This window comes from Carassius gibelio, chromosome B11, assembly GCF_023724105.1.
Source record: "Carassius gibelio isolate Cgi1373 ecotype wild population from Czech Republic chromosome B11, carGib1.2-hapl.c, whole genome shotgun sequence".
Classification (NCBI taxonomy): domain Eukaryota; kingdom Metazoa; phylum Chordata; class Actinopteri; order Cypriniformes; family Cyprinidae; genus Carassius; species Carassius gibelio.
In genome coordinates this window covers 3,291,637-3,308,290 of record NC_068406.1, presented here as the reverse complement: position 1 = coordinate 3,308,290, position 16,654 = coordinate 3,291,637, and positions in this window count along the sequence as shown.

Sequence of the window (16,654 nt, the reverse complement as noted above, 5' to 3'; positions counted from 1 at the left end):
CACCATTCTAGACCACATGAACGTCATCTTGGGGGAGGTCAAGGCTGTCAAAGGGGCGGCTAGCTGGCTGTAATTGCGAATAAAACGCCGATAAAAATTGGCAAAGCCCAGAAACCTCTGCAGGGCCTTGCAGGAATCTGGGGTTGGCCAATCTACCACAGCCTGAACTTTGTTGGGATCCATGTGTAATCCCTCAGATGATACTATGTACCCTAAAAGAAACAGATTGTGCATGAAAAATGCATTTTTCCACCTTGACAAAAAGCCCATTCTCTAGCAGCCTCTGAAGCACAACCCTGACGTGCTGAACATGTTCCTGGAAAGAATGAGAAAATATCAAAATGTCATCCGGGTAGACATATATGAACTGATCGACAATGTCTCTCAGCACATCATTGACTAGTGCCTGGAAGATCACGGGAGCATTAGAGAGCCCAAATAGCATAACAAAATACTCAAAATGCCCCCTGTAGGTATTAAAAGTGGTCTTCCATTCATCCCCCTTTCTTATGAAACCAAATTATAGGCATTGCGAAGATCCAATTTTGTGAAAAAGGAAGCACCCTGCAGACTCTCGAAGGCTGAAGACATCAACGGCAAAGGGTAGGTATTCTTTACAACGATACTATTCAACCCTCAATAGTCGATAAGAGGACACAGGGAACCAACTTTCTTTTCAACAAAAGATAAATCCCGCACCTGCAGGAGAAGAAGGACGGATGATCTTGGCTGCAAGAGAATCAGAAATATATTTCTCCATTGCCTTCCACTCTGGTACAGAAAGTGAGTATAATCTGCCTTTAGGCGGAGAAGTACCTGACAATAAGGCCCAATCCCAATTCTACCCCTAAGCCCTTCCCCTTTCCCCTACCCCTCTGTTTCGCGTGTTCATGTGAAAGGGTAGGGGTGTCCACACTTCAAAAGAAGGGGTATGAATTATCTCGGCAACATGGCTGCAACAGCAAACAAAAAGACACATAAATGAAAGCTTTTATTGCATAAATAAAGATTTTAATGAAAAGTAATCATTTGTTTTATGTTAATTTCAATTGTGAGTTCATATTAAAAGTCATGTTACTCAAAGAAATGTTTGCAAAAAAAATAAATAAAAATAAAAAATCGCTAATATTTGTTAACGTCATATCATTATAGACTGCATGATAGTGCCACAGCATATGTCTGATCAGGGTGATAACTGCCGTAGCATTGATGGGGGCTAATCCCCCTGATAATTAGAAATCGCTAAACCATTTTCTCAAATATTGCCTAATAGAGAGAGAGAGAAATGGAAGTTGCGTGTTTTCGCGTCTGTGCGTTTATCTTTTTAGAGTGAGTTCACTTAAAAAACGTGATTGTATCCTCTCGTCACTGGAAAATATAATGTAGCGATTCAGTATTCAAACTGTATCTAATAAGAGTCGTGGACAGCATTGACAAGTTTATTTTCTTCTGGATGTGTGAGCTGCACGATTTTCGATATGTGTGTGTGTCAGTAAGCAGCTCATTAATACAGAACGATAATCAAAGGCTTTAATGCACACCAGCAGCACACTAGTATATGCGTGTATTGTAAGAGCTAGACGACGAATAATGACGTGTGATGGCATAGTATTGGTTTCCCAATCCTTATGGGAAGGGGAAGGGGTACAAAATAGAATTGGGATTGGGCCTAAATCTATTGCACAATCATGAGGACGATGCAGAGGAAGAGAAGCAGCGCGGGACTTACTGAACACTCCTTTCAGGTCAAGATACTCCGCGGGCACGTTAAACAGATCCACAAGTTCATCCTGCAACACAGAACAAGACACAGAAGAGCAAGCAGAACAAGACACAGAAGAGTAAGCAGACAACAAACATTTTGCATGACAATATTCACTCCAGGATGAGACTGTGTTTAGTTGCCAGTTTATATTGGGGTTGTGTAACACTAGCCAGGGGAGACCCAAAACCACAGGAACCAAAGGGAAATCACTCAAATAAAAAACTGAAGTGATAAGACTCAATGACTCAGTGGCATGGATGATGGGTGGAAGCGACATGAGATAGGTGAACTAAGTGGGACTGCACGAATACCCAGCTTAGACGCTATCCCACAATCCCAAAAATTACCTTCTGCGCCATAATCCACCAGGGCTTTACTAGAGAAAATGTCCCGGCCCCTCCGTATTTGAACCGAGAGCAGAGTTACCGTGGAGGAGGACTTCTGAGTGGTGACTCCGCCCGTCAGTAGCCTCCTTACTGACAGGCTCTGGTTTTTACCAGGCACTGTGCAGCGATGTGACCCACGGCACCACAGTATAGGCACAGCCCCAGGTTCCTACACCTGTCCTTCTCCTCTCGAGAAAGGTGAGCTCTGCCCACCTGCATGGGTTCAGGATCGAAGCGGTGATCGTTCGTCTTCTCCGCCATGGCTGCATACTCGTCACACTGATGTAGTCTGGTGTCCACTCTGATGGCCAGATCGATCAATCCGTCGAGGAGATCTGAGACCTGCGTGACGAGTGCCTGCACTGCACGACCAGTAGCCATGATTTGCTCCTCCTGCTGTGCAAAACGGCTATTGCTGCTGGAGAGATTGTCTCTCAGCTCTGCCATTCTTGCTGGATCCATCTTGGTTAGATCGTTCTATCACATTAAAGAACACGAAATCAAATTGCAAGTAGAACTATTTATTTGCCACAACGCAAAACAGCAGGCTACAAGAAAATAGAGCAGGTGAGCTGGTGAACTGGTGAGCTGGTGAGTAGGTGAGCTGGTGAGCTGGAGAGCTGGAGAGCTGTTTCTGTAACACGGACACTATAAGGCACTGACCCGAACCAACCAAGAAAATATTCCTTGTAACAGGTATGAAACCACACTGGGCGATCTCCTAGGGTGAGAGCAAGAAGAATGAACAACTATGAACAACGATCTGACAACATGCAGTCACAACCACAAGACAGATAAAGACAGGACAGAACCAGCATCAGGTGCAGCCACGCTGATTAGCTCATCAGCCCAATGATTGACGGAGTAATGCTGAATGAGCAATCAGACAGATAATGAGAAAACAGACATGCAGAATGAACACACAGATCTATGAACCGTGACAGATGGCTTCTCCAAAAACAATAAGATATCATCCACAAACAAAGAAATATGATGAGTATCCCATAAAATTATTGGAGAAATAGTTTCAGATTCTCAGAATGCTTGAGCTAAGGGTTCCAAGAATAGGACAAATAATGTAAGAAAGCAGGCAACTCTGACGAGTACCTCGATGTATCAAGAATGGGTTAGAGCAAACAGAACCTCTGAGAACAGAGCCTGCTGGATTGGCGTACATAACTTTTATCATATTTATAAAATTTGATCCTAGACCCAGATGCCGCCCATAAATAGTTCCATTCTAGCTGGTTGAAAGCTTTCATAGCATCTAGAGATAAAACTGCATAAGGGGAAGACAAACTATTGGTACTGGTATAAATCAAGGTTAGACAGAAAAGATGCAATAGTGTCAGGATCACCATTAGTAGAAGTATAGAGGTTAGAATAAAAAGTTTGGAAGATGATAGTAATGACATTAATGTATTTTGGGTTTGTCATAATGAGCTCAAATTGGGATTTCAATGCTGAAATATTAGCAAACTTTTCACTGTTGCTAATCTTAGAGCTACAATGTGGCTTGGTCTACTTACTTGAAAGTAGTAATTCTGCCTAGATCTTTGAATCAGTAATGCTGCCCTGGATCTCAGTAATGAATTGAGTTCAGACCTAACCGCCATTATTTTTGCTGAGAGTATTGTCCAGTTCAACTATATTTTTGTGTCTGTATTCCTGAAGGAAAGAGGCATGTAATTGAGTTATTCATAAATCCTTTAACTGAATGCACAAATTTCCATCATGATCAGACAAAGATAAGGAACAGATATCGGCATCACGAACAGCTGAAGATAAAGAAGTAGAAATGAAAATATAGTCTAGTGTGATTCCTTTGATCCAGATCTATCTAGGATATGTGATAGATGTCATATCTGCACACAATACAATTTTAAATTTCAAGAGACAGGTTGACAAAACAAAGAAAAAATAGGGTCAGGAATAAAAGGGGCATAAACTGAAAGAAATACAATATTCCTATTCTCCACTATTGTTTTAATATATGCTATTCTACTATCTGAATCACAACCTTTATCTAAAATAGTAATATTTAAAGTCCTCCGCCCTGATGAATGAGATACCTCTTCATAAAACTTATTATTACACCTGTGTACGTCATCCTATTTCAAATGGGATTCTTGAACTAACACTATATCAATCTTTCTTCACAACAAATCCAGAAAACCTGTATGTTTGTGCGGGTCATTTAGGCCATTAATATTACAACTGAAAATATTAAGGTCAGTCATATGTGTCAAACTAAATTACTGCATAATAAAACAAAAAAAAAAGTATAATTTTTTATTTATTTATTATAAAACCAGTTGAGTCTAACATTAAACCACCCCCCACCCTTCCCGTCACTATTCAAAAAAATGATGAAAACTGTAGTTTAGCGCAATCTGAGTAGATCCTTGTGTACACGCGATGCACTCACTCTACTTCAGTCTCTTTGCCCACCAGAGATGGGAGCCACGTTGGTAGCGATCTTTTCAAAAAGCCCATAGGGTCGTTCTTCCAAATGCAGATTGCTACGCCTTTTGTTATCCTGTAAGTGCACAACCTGTTGCTCGAGCGAGGCTACTTGTCTGCTCTAACTTTCTTTTGTTCTCTCATCTCCCCTGTAAGAAGATCCAATTTAGAGCATTGTGACTGAACAACTGACATGTGAAAAGCGAACTCTTCCACATCGCTGTCAACTCAGTTCTGAGAATGTCCTCGAAGTGCGCAACAGTGTTCACCATCTTGTCCACCATATCACCCATGGTTGGTGGCTTGGATTTATTCTTAATCGATGGGGCCAGTGCCCAGGGGCCCTTGACTACCAAGAGCCTGGAGGGGGCCATGGCTTTAATGTTGCGCGTTACAGTTAGGTACGAAAAACCCATAACCAATTAAAAATATTTTTTTTATTTATGCTTGAATATATGTGTCCCTTAGATATACAGTGCCTCTTGAACAAGGCTCTCTGGCACTCCTATTACTAATGGGCCTTGTAAATATGAAGGCCTCCCAATCTTTATAGAACCAGGGCTAGAGCTGGAGTCTCCGGGGCCCAATGCAGGTTGTTGCTGTGGGCCCCCTTGAAAATACATTCCAGAAGCAGGGACCTTTCAAGCCCGGAGCTCCTAGAAATGTCACCACCTTTCCCCGCTAGCAATGGCCCTGTGAAGAACCATTGTATGTCCCATCCTGTTTCAAATGAAATTTATTTAAACCACTCATTGAGCTTCTTTCTTTGTGTAAGAGTATAGGAAAAAGTAGGGTACAACGGGGCTAAAGGTGTCCCCGGGGTAAAAGGCACCTTTGATATTATTTTCATCTAAACCACTAGATGGCACACAAACTGTTTCTGAAACATTTTCCTATCTAGATGCACTTGTATATTTGACAGATCCTTGACAATACAGCACAAAGTAGTGCAAAATTGATTATGTGCATATATGTATATATATGTGTGTGTGTGTGTGTGTGTGTGTGCGTGTGTGTGTGTGTGTGTGTGTGTGTGTGATGTAGATTTAAATATGAATTGCTAAAATTAATGAATGTTTTCGAGAAGGTTTTCTGAGATTTTCAGTTTTAAGATAATGACAGTATATTTATTGAACAAAAATGTATTATATTTTTCAATATAAGTAGGAAATAGTACAAACTTTGCTGAAGTGATAAATTTGAACAAGTATTAACTCAGACATTATTAAAAAATAACAACAAAAAAACAAAAACATTATTTTAGCTGAAGTATTTTATGTGTGGGGTAAAAGGCCCCCTTGTCACCTCATTCATTTATTAGATTTTTAAACAAAATAACAAACTATAATTATTTATTTCCACACAAAACATGTTGCTCCATTAATGTACAATACAACATAAATATATATGATTTTTTTTTTCTGCAATTAGGCGCAGTGAATAGCACATTTTTTCTTAAGGTGGGCCTTTAGCCCCATTGAACCCTGTTATTATACAGTCTATGGTTGAATCCTGTTATTCAGTCTATGGTTGAACCCTACTATTTGTCAGAATCAGAAAGAGATTTATTGCCATTGCACACACAATATATATATATATTTTTTTTTTTTTGGTTACAGAAAAAGCTTATAGTGCAGACTCTAAGAAAACAATTGTACACAGATACTAAAATAAGAAGATAAAGATAAAGATATGTGAATAAGGGGCATAGAGAGAGCAATTGAGTCTGTTAATAAATATTAAAAATTTGGGCAAAACTTACAGGGGGGCCACAGAACACGTTTTTCCATTCCAGTGCACTATTTTTACACTGTTTTTCTACATAAACAAGTGATAGACAGAGATGTATACACATTGCGCTCGCGTCTTGCAGTCTTTTGCAACATCTCTTACTTTCAAATGTGTGCTTTTTACTACTATTTCACTCCTCAAGGCAAAAACGTTCTGTGTGAATGTGTCATAAAGCATTTGCTGATTAATTTAGTTAATTGCAACATTTCTAGTGTTAATCAAACAATAATGTAGGCTGTCAAATCAGGCCTTAAAAACAAATTAGTTCATTCTAGGCAAAAATGCAAATTTTCTTCTTGTTCCGGTTCCATAGTTACCTGTTAGAACAAAATATAAGGCTTTATTTATTCTAAAACAAACGTATTTAAATTTGTATTTGTTTATTTTAATTTTCATTTGATGAGTTTACAGTAAATAACACTCCCAGCGGCCAACACAGGAAACTCTATGACTTCATTTGAGATTTTTAGTGTAATTTCCTCATCATATTTACTCAAATATATTAGATATAATTGAAGTGTGTGTGTGTATATATAGATATATATATATATATATATATATATATATATATATATATATATATATATATATATATATATATATATATATATATATATGTGTGTGTATAGTAAAATTATTTTATTTACAAATGATCTATTTTTTTTATTCGTTAGACTATGCTTATTTTAAAAAAGGGGCTAGTCATAAATAAGTGCAGTTTATAAGCTAACATTTTATTCTTCCTGTTTAACATTTATTAGACTCCAGGTTGAAATAAAAGGATGCTTAATGTTATTTAAAAAAATAGAGATAAATCACAGTTTATTCTGGATTTTTACCAAATGCAGTTTCACTGTGCAGAACAAAATGAATATCCTGTCACGTACAGCGATACAGAAAACAAGGAGAGATCCAAATGCAGGTATGCAGTTTATTTTAGGGCAAATCCAAAGGGGTAAACAGTCCAGGCAGGGTCAAAACAGTATATCCAAACAAACGATAAAACAGACAAGAGTACACAACAAGGGTCAGACTACGGATAGCAGGAAACATCGACATTAAACAAGGACTCCGTAACAAAGACAGAAACAAACCAGGTATTTATAGACATGTACAAACGATGAAAGTGGAAACAGCTGAAAACAATGAACAGTGACGATAAGGGGAAGTGAGACCTCTAGTGGACACCCAGTGATACACAGACCAGACACACTGTGACATATCCTAATGTGTACATTGCATTAAGACGTTTTCTAACACTGCCAGTTATGAATTGCGAGGGAGACTGCTCATTTTCTACAATGTCTTGAGTTAAAAACAAACTGAGAACGAGAATGTGCCAAGAATGTTTCTACTCTCTGTCGCTCATGGCCATTGAGTCCGAAAACTTAAAAGAGCTCAGTTTCAAGTGGTAGATGACTTCGCGAGAAGGAAGATAAGAAAGAAACTCCTACAAGAAATTGTTTCAGTAGCCACAGTGGTTTGTCAGGGCCTGCAAAAATTTTTGTAATTATGTGTTTTCTTAAATTGCATTTTCTTATACGTAATAATCTGATGTTTATACTTTACATGCAATGTTTTATACAGATTTGTTTAATGGCAAATATGTCTTTTTTTATTCATGATGCATTAAACATATGTACTTGGCAGTTAATTAATTAAAGAAGTGTTTCATATGTGTAACGATTGGGAACCCAAGGAAATACAGGAGACGAGAGATCCAAATGCAGTGTGGTTTATTAGGCATAATCCAAATCAGCATCCAACAAGCAGGGGTCAAAACCAGAAATCAATCCAATTAAATAAACAAAGAAGGAGCAGGAAAGGGAACAGGAACGAGACAGGAACGGGAACTGGGAAGACAAGAAAACTGGGTAACGGAAGGAAAGGACTCCATGAAGACAACCAGGAAAAGACTGGTAAATATAGGGAGGATAATGACTAATAAGTGAAAGCACCTGGTGCAATTAATGTGATGAAGGGATAAGGCTTTGTGGGAATTGTAGTGCCTACGGTGAGGTGCCTAAGGGGAAGTGAGACCACTAGTGGACACCCAGGGAAACAGAGACCAGACAGCGTGACATTACCCCCTCCTCCACAGAGCAGCTACCAGATGCTCCACCCGAACCCAAGAAGAGACCAAGGAACACAGAGACCAGGAGGGATGTGGAGCGGCGGAGGACCAGGGGGAGGGACGGAGGGCCAGGTAAAATGGGGAAGCGGAGACAAGAAGTGCAAACACAAAACAAGGAGCCCAGCAGGGAGATGGACCAGCGGAGGATCAGGGCGAGGGACGGAGAGCCAGGTCTATAGATGGAAACAGACAGAATAGGAGCAAAAACAAAAAACAACAACAAAACACAAGTCCAGGAAGGACATAACCCAGGGCCGAACCGACAGGGCAGGAATCCAGAGAGGAGCAAGGTAGAATTGGAGCCCTGCAGTCGAGACAGAAGCCCACAAGGGCGGCGCAGAAGACCACCGTATCCGTGCGATCGAGACAGAAGCCCACTAGGGCAGCACAGAAGACGCCCACTAGGGCAGCACAGAAGACCACCACATCCGTGAGGTCGAGACAGAAGCCCACCCAGGCAGCACAGAAGAACGCTGCATCCATGCAGTCAAGACAGAAGCCCACCAGGGTGGCGCAGAAGACCACCACATCCATGCGGTCAGGACAGAAGCCCACCAGGGCGGCGCAGAAGACCACCACATCCATGCAGTGGAGGCAGGGGGCCACCCGGGCAGTGCAGAAGACCACACCAGTGGGATCGATGACACAGAAGAGCAAGTCTGGTTAGGCAAGTCTGAAACAGAGGGCAAACAGTCTAAGTTATTATGCAAATTAATTTGAGTCAGAATGCACAGTTGCATTTGTCACCCGTCACCGTGTCATCAAGTGGACTTTTGAAGCTGAAATAATGAGTGGATTCAGCTTGCATCAAAGGCAGTCAGGTACAAGGAAGAGAGACTACGGCTCTTTAAATTAGGTAAGACAAAAAGCTGTATTTTTCGCAACAGGTTTATTGACTTGTAATAACAATTTAAGCTGGAATATTTGACAGTCGGGTCCAGTCGGGTCTGTGTCTTCCTTGCAGGTTTGGGTCCAGATTTCAAATAATATACGGGTCCGGATCAGGTCCGGGTAGGCATTTCTCGGATCTACACAGGTCCGGGTCCAGCATTTGAAATATTAGATGGGTCTGGGTCAGTTCAGTGTAGTACCTCTTCTCCAGCAGGGGCGGGATTCTTTTTTGTGGGTAAGAAGGATGGTTCTCTGCGACCTTGCATTGATTACCGAGAGCTGAACAACATCACAATTAAGAACACCTATCCTTTACCACTCATGTCTTCAGCTTTCGAGAGGTTGCAGGGAGCATCCATATTCACAAAACTGGATTACGTAATGCTTATCATTTGGTCAACATCAGGAAGGGGGATGAATGGAAAACCGCCTTTAATACCCCTAGAGGGCACTTTTGAATACTTGGTGATGCCGTTCGGGCTCTCCAACTCGCCCAGGGTTTTCCAAGCACTCGTGAATGACGTGCTCGGTGGGCTCGGTGGGCACTTTTTTTCGGTCGCTTTGAGTTTACTTTATCGTACCGCCTGGGTTCCAAAAATGTCAAACGCGACTCTTAATCACGTCTTTTTGATCTCTCCGCCCGCCCGGTGACTCCCGAGTGTATTATACCTGAGAAGTAAGTGGTCTCAGTACGCGTATGGGAGGTCGAGTCGAAGGTCAAGACAGCCTTACAAGGGGTAACGCCTCCGTCCGGTTGTCCACCGAACCATTTATTTGTGCCGGTGGAGTTAAGGTCCGAGGTTGTCCAGTGGGGTCATTGTTCTAATGTAGCTTGTCACCCAGGGATAAGTAGAACTAATGGGTTGGTTAGACAACGATTCTGGTGGCCACGTATGGCTCGTGACATCCGCGATTTTGTTTTGCCATTTCATTCCCTTGCCCAAATTACCTACAGCCAAGGAGACAGCGGTCACTGTCCTAGATCACATCTTTTGGCTTCATGGCCTCCCGGTAGACGTGGTTTCAGACAGGGGCTCTCAATTCATATACAAATTTTGGAAAAAGTTTTGTAAATTGCTAGGAGCATCAGTTTGCTTGTCTTCGGGTCATCATCCTCAAAGTAACGGAAAGTCTGAGCAAGCCAACCAAGATTTGGAGAGGACATTGCGATGTTTGGTCTCCAAGAATCCTTCTTCCTGGAGTCATCAACTCTCTATGGTGGAGTACACCCACAATTCGTTGCCAGTGTCAGCTACGGGCCTTTCTCCGTTTCAGTGCAGTTTAGGTTACCAGCCACCAGTTTTTCCCAGTTTGGAATCTGAAGTGGCGGTCCCCTCCGCTCCCGTGTTTGTCCAGAGGTGCCACCGCACCTGGACCAGAGCCCGTACTAAGGCCAAGCCCGAACGCCACTGGTCAAAGCCTCCCATTTGCGTTGTGGGTCAAAAGGTGTGGCTTTCTACTAGTAACATTCCTCTGCGTTCCGTTTCTAATAAATTAGCTCCCAAATTTATTGGCCGTTTACTATCACCAAGATCATTAGTCCGGTGACAGTCCACCTCAAATTACCTCCAGCATACAAGAGGATACATCCTGCCTTTCATGTGTGTTCCCTCCCCCCCCGCCGCATCTCATAGATGGGGAACCGACTTATTCGGTAAATCGTATTCTGGACTCGAGACGGAGGGGACGAGGATTCCAGTACCTGGTGGACTGGGAAGGTTACAGTCCGGAGGAGAAGAGTTGGGTACCTGCTAGGGACATGTGTGTTTGTGTCTGTGTGTTTTGCGTCTGCACTGATTAGTTTGTGGGCGTCTCCGTTAATTGTCATCAGCAACAGCTGTCACTCATTACTCATCCCCTATATATTGGCTTGTCTCACGTCTTGTGTTTGTGAGATCGTTGTTTAATGTCGTTTACCCTGTTTGTCGGCTTCAGTGTTGTCTGCGTTGGATGTTCGTGTTTTCCCAGAACCTCATCCACTCTACGCACTTCCACTCAGCCACAGACACTTATCTTTGGCTCTATTCCCCGCAGTTCCTGTGCCATCCTCTCCTGCTGCCATCTCACCTCCATCTTGGATTGTCGTCTTCCCAGCATCTTTGTTCCTTCGTGTTTGTTTGTTTGTTTGTTTCCATTAAAACTGTTAACTCGCATTTGTTTCCAGTATTTCCTTCACCCCACCATCACAATATCAACGTACTACACAACTCCCAACTATCACTGTTTATATCAATCAATTATGAGTCGTTATTTTTGTTTTCTTTGCATAGAAAAAGTTAAATTGCCTTAAATTGTGTTCCAATGATGAACAAAGCTTTTATGGGTTTGGAACGACATGAGGTTACGTGATTAATGACAAAATTTTCATTTTGGATTGGAATAAACCTCTCATTAAAAAAAAAAAAAAACAACTTGACCCCAAAGAACTAGTTAATTACAGAACAATCTCAAATCTCCCTTTTCTGTCCAAGATACTAGAAAAAGTAGTGTCCTCACAATTATATTCCTTCTTAGAGAAATTTTCCAGTCAGGATTTAGACCGTATCATAGTACTGAGACTGCTCTCATTAGAGTTACAAATGACCTGCACTTATCATCTGATCATGGTTGTCTCTCTCTATTAGTTCTACTGGATTTTGGCGCTGCGTTCTACATTATTGGCTACAATTTTTTTTAACAGAATAGAAAAGTTTGTTGGCAATTGGCATTAGTGGAAGTGCATTAGCATGGTTCAAATCATACTTATCTGACCGTCGTCAACTCATAGCAGTGAATGAAGGGATATCACAAGTGCAGTATGGAGTACCATAAGGCTAAGTACTAGGGCCGTTACTTTTCATGAGTAACGGCGTAGCTTTTCCTGTTATGCTGATGACACAGCTTTATATAACTTAATGGCCCAGCGAAACATACCAATTTGAAAAACTAATGGAATGCATAGTCAGTATAAAAAACTGGAAGACGAGTAATTCCTTACTGCTAATTTCTGAAAAAACAGAGTTGTTAATTATCGGACCTAAAAATTCTGCATGTAATAACTTGTTATATTGTCTGAGACTCGATGGCTGCTCTGTTAAGTTTTCGTCATCAGTTAGGATCCTTGGTGTGCTATTTGATAGCAATCTTTCATTTGAAAGCCACATTTCTAGGATTTGTATAACTGCATTTTTCCATCTCAAAAATATATCTTAATTACGACCTATTCTCTCACTGCCAACTGCAGAAACTTTAATTAATGAGTTCATGACCTCAAGGTTACATTATTGAACACTTCCCATACCACCCGATGAACTTGCTACATCATTAGAAGAATGGCATCTTCGCTAATATTAGTCTGTTTCTCTCTTATTCAGAGGTCACCGTAGCCACCAAATCCAGTCTGTATCCAAGTCAGAGGGTCACTGCAGCCAGCCGGATCCAGTACGTATCCAGACCAGATGGTGGATCAGCACCTAGAAAGGACCTCTACAGCCCTGAAAGCCTTACTTAGCCTTATGATTTCTCTCACTCTGCTGCTCTGTGTTTCACGGAAACCTGGCTGAATGACGCCATACCGGACAGCGCGCTCCATCTGCCGGGCTTTCAGCTGTTCAGAGCGGATCGCGAATCAGAGTCTACTCGGAAATCGCGCGGCGGCGGGACATGCTTTTACATCAATGAGCGGTGGTGTAGAGATGTAACTGTGTTAAAGAAGATGTGCTGTCCTGATCTAGAAATGCAGTTTGTCAACTGCAAGCCGTTCTATTCGCCGCGGGAGTTTCATTCGTTCATTCTGGTTAGTGTTTACATCCATCCGCAAGCGCACGTGAGCTCAGCTTTACAGAAACTCGCTGATCAGATCACAGAGACAGAACAACAACACCCGGACTCTGTTTTAATCATTCTTGGGGACTTTAATAAAGCCAATCTTTCCCGTGAACTGCCAAAATACAGACAGCATGTTACATGTCCCACCAGAGACAGTAATATATTGGATCACTGCTACACCACAATAAAGGACGCATATCACTCTGTTCCACGAGCAGCTTTGGGAAATTCTGATCACTGTCTGATTCATCTTATACCATCCTACAAACAGAAACTTAAATCTGCTAAACCTGTAGTAAGGACTGTGAAGAGATGGACCAGCGAAACGGAGCAGGATTTACAATCTTGTTTTGACCTCACTGATTGGAGTGTTTTTGAAGCTGCTACCACCGATCTGGACGAACTCACAGAGACTGTAACATCCTATATTAGTTTCTGTGAGGATGTTTGCATTCCTACCAGGACTTATTTAACATTCAACAACGATAAGCCATGGTTTACAGTAAAACTCAGACATCTTCGTCAGGCCAAAGAGGATGCCTACAGAAATGGTGACAGGGTCTTGTACAATCAGGCCAGGAACACACTGAACAAAGAGATCAGAGCGGCTAAAAAGACCTACGCTAAAAAGTTGGAAGACCAGTTTTCTTCCAACGACTCAACTTCAGTTTGGAGAGGACTGAGGGCCATCACAAACTACAAGACACCATCCCCTTGCACTGAGGCTAATCAACGGCTTGCTAACGACCTGAATGAGTTTTATTGCAGATTTGAAACCCCCAACACCCATTCTGACCATCTCCCTGCACAACCATTAACACCTCCTGCAATCCCCCGTTCCACACCTACTGCTCTTCAAATCTGTGAAGATGATGTGCGCCAGGTCTTCAAGAAGAACAAAAGAAGAAAAGCACCAGGCCCAGATGGTGTTACACCAGCCTGTCTGAAAATCTGTGCTGACCAGCTGGCCCCCATCTTTTCACAGATCTTCAACAGATCCCTGGAGTTGTGTGAAGTACCTTCCTGCTTCAAACGCTCCACCATCATCCCCATCCCAAAGAAACCCAAGATAACAGGACTTAACGACTACAGACCTGTGGCTCTAACATCTGTCGTCATGAAGTCGTTTGAAAAACTGGTTCTGGGTTATCTGAAGGACATCACTGGACCCTTACTGGACCCCCTGCAGTTTGCTTACCGAGCAAACAGGTCCGTGGATGATGCAATCAACATAGGATTGCACTTCATCCTGCAACATCTGGACAAAACAGGGACTTATGTGAGGATCCTGTTTGTGGACTTTAGTTCGGCTTTCAACACCATCATCCCAACAACCCTCCAGACCAAACTGACCCAGCTCGCTGTTCCTAGCTCTATCTGTCGGTGGATCACCAGCTTTCTGACAGACAGGCAACAGTTAGTGAGACTGGGGAAATTCACATCAAACAGCTGCTCCACCAACACTGGCGCCCCTCAGGGATGTGTTCTCTCCCCTCTGCTCTTCTCCCTTTACACCAACGACTGCACCTCTAAAGACCCCTCTGTCAAGCTCCTGAAGTTCGCAGATGACACTACAGTCATCGGCCTCATCTAGGACGGTGATGAGTCTGCTTACAGACAAGAGGTTGAGCAGCTGGCTGTCTGGTGCAGTCTTAACAACCTGGAGCTGAACACGCTCAAAACAGTGGAGATGATCGTGGACTTTAGGAGAAACCCACCTGCACTTTCCCCACTCACCATCATGAACAGCCCTGTGACTGCAGTGGAGTCATTCAGATTCCTGGGAACCACCATCTCTCAGGACCTGAAGTGGGACAGTCACATTGACTCCATTGTAAAAAAGGCCCAACAAAGGTTGTATTTCCTTCGCCAGCTGAGGAAGTTTAACTTGCCACAGGAGCTGCTGAAACAGTTCTACTCAGCAGTCATTGAGTCTGTCCTGTGTACTTCTATAACTGTCTGGTTTGGCTCAGCAACAAAATCAGACATCAGAAGACTACAGAGAACTGTTCGGACTGCTGAAAGGATTATTGGTGCTCCCCTGCCCACCCAGAGTGAGGAAAAGGGCTCATAAAATCACTCTGGATCCCTCACATCCAAGTCACTCCATTTTTGAACTTTTGCCATCTGGCCGGCGTCTCAGAGCCGCAAATACCAGAACAGCAAGGCACAAAAACAGTTTCTTCCCCCAGGCAATCTACCTCATGAACAGTTAAATGTTCCCCACTTATGCTTATGCAAACAAAATTGCAACATCCTTATATTTATTTGTTACCCCTCCATCCTAGTACATCCCTGCATCTTTTTCAATCCTATCCCATTATCATTTATAGCACAATTGTTTATACACTTATTTATTTGGCTAAATTTTTTTTTTTTTTTTTTTTTTTTGTCTGTGTGTTGGTGTCTCTGTGTACTGGAAGCTTATGTCACTAAAACAAATTCCTTGTATGCGCAAACATACTTGGCAATAAAGCTCTTTCTGATTCTGATTCTGATTCTGATTCTGATTCTGAAAGACAGCGGAGACCGGGACAACTAGAGCCCCAGATACAGATCCCCTGTAAAGACCTTGTCTCAGACGACCACCGGGACAAGACCACAGGAAACAGATGATTCTTCTGCCAATCTGACTTTGCTGCAGCCTGGAATTGAACTGCTGGTTTCATCTGGTCAGAAGAGAACTGGCCCCCCAACTGAGCCTGGTTTCTCCCAGATGTCCAAATCAACAAATATCAATGCGATTATAAATCAGATTATTATTATGTTGTCAGAGTGGATATGAAGCAATGCAGGTAACGTAATGTTAGGCTGTTTCATTTGTTAGCAGCTGGCTGATTAACAAATTTTAAAGCTGTCATTTGCCTTGATAAGAGTTAATATGTTGCTATCTACCGTATCCGTCTTTGGATATTTGCATTTAAATGCGAGTTCAACCATAATTTGGCCGCGGGATACTAAGGCAGATTGTGCAGTATCTGTGGTGTCTAACGGGACAACAGAGCCAGAACACAGTAACTTCACTTACTTTGTACTTGTAGTTGTCTCAGGAGCAAGAGAGTCCTTCTCCTGCCTGGGTGTCCAGAGCCCTGTGATGTATGGGTTAAGTCCAAGAGGGGCTGACGATGAGTTGGGGGAACATAGAGTCTCCCCTCTGGACCTCCTGGGAAAGCAGGGTCTAATTGAGGGTCATAATTCTGCTCCACCGGGGATAACTTCTTAGAGTAGAAGGCACATGGATGGGGCCATGGAGGGTCACCCTGCCACTGAGAGAGGACTGCTCCGACCCCAGTTGCCGAAGCGTCAACCTCCACCAAGAACGGCAAATCTGAATTTGGATGAACTAGGACCAGAGCGGATATGAAGGCTTGTTTTAATTGGGAGAAGGCTTCTCAGGGCAGGTGTTGTCCATGATAG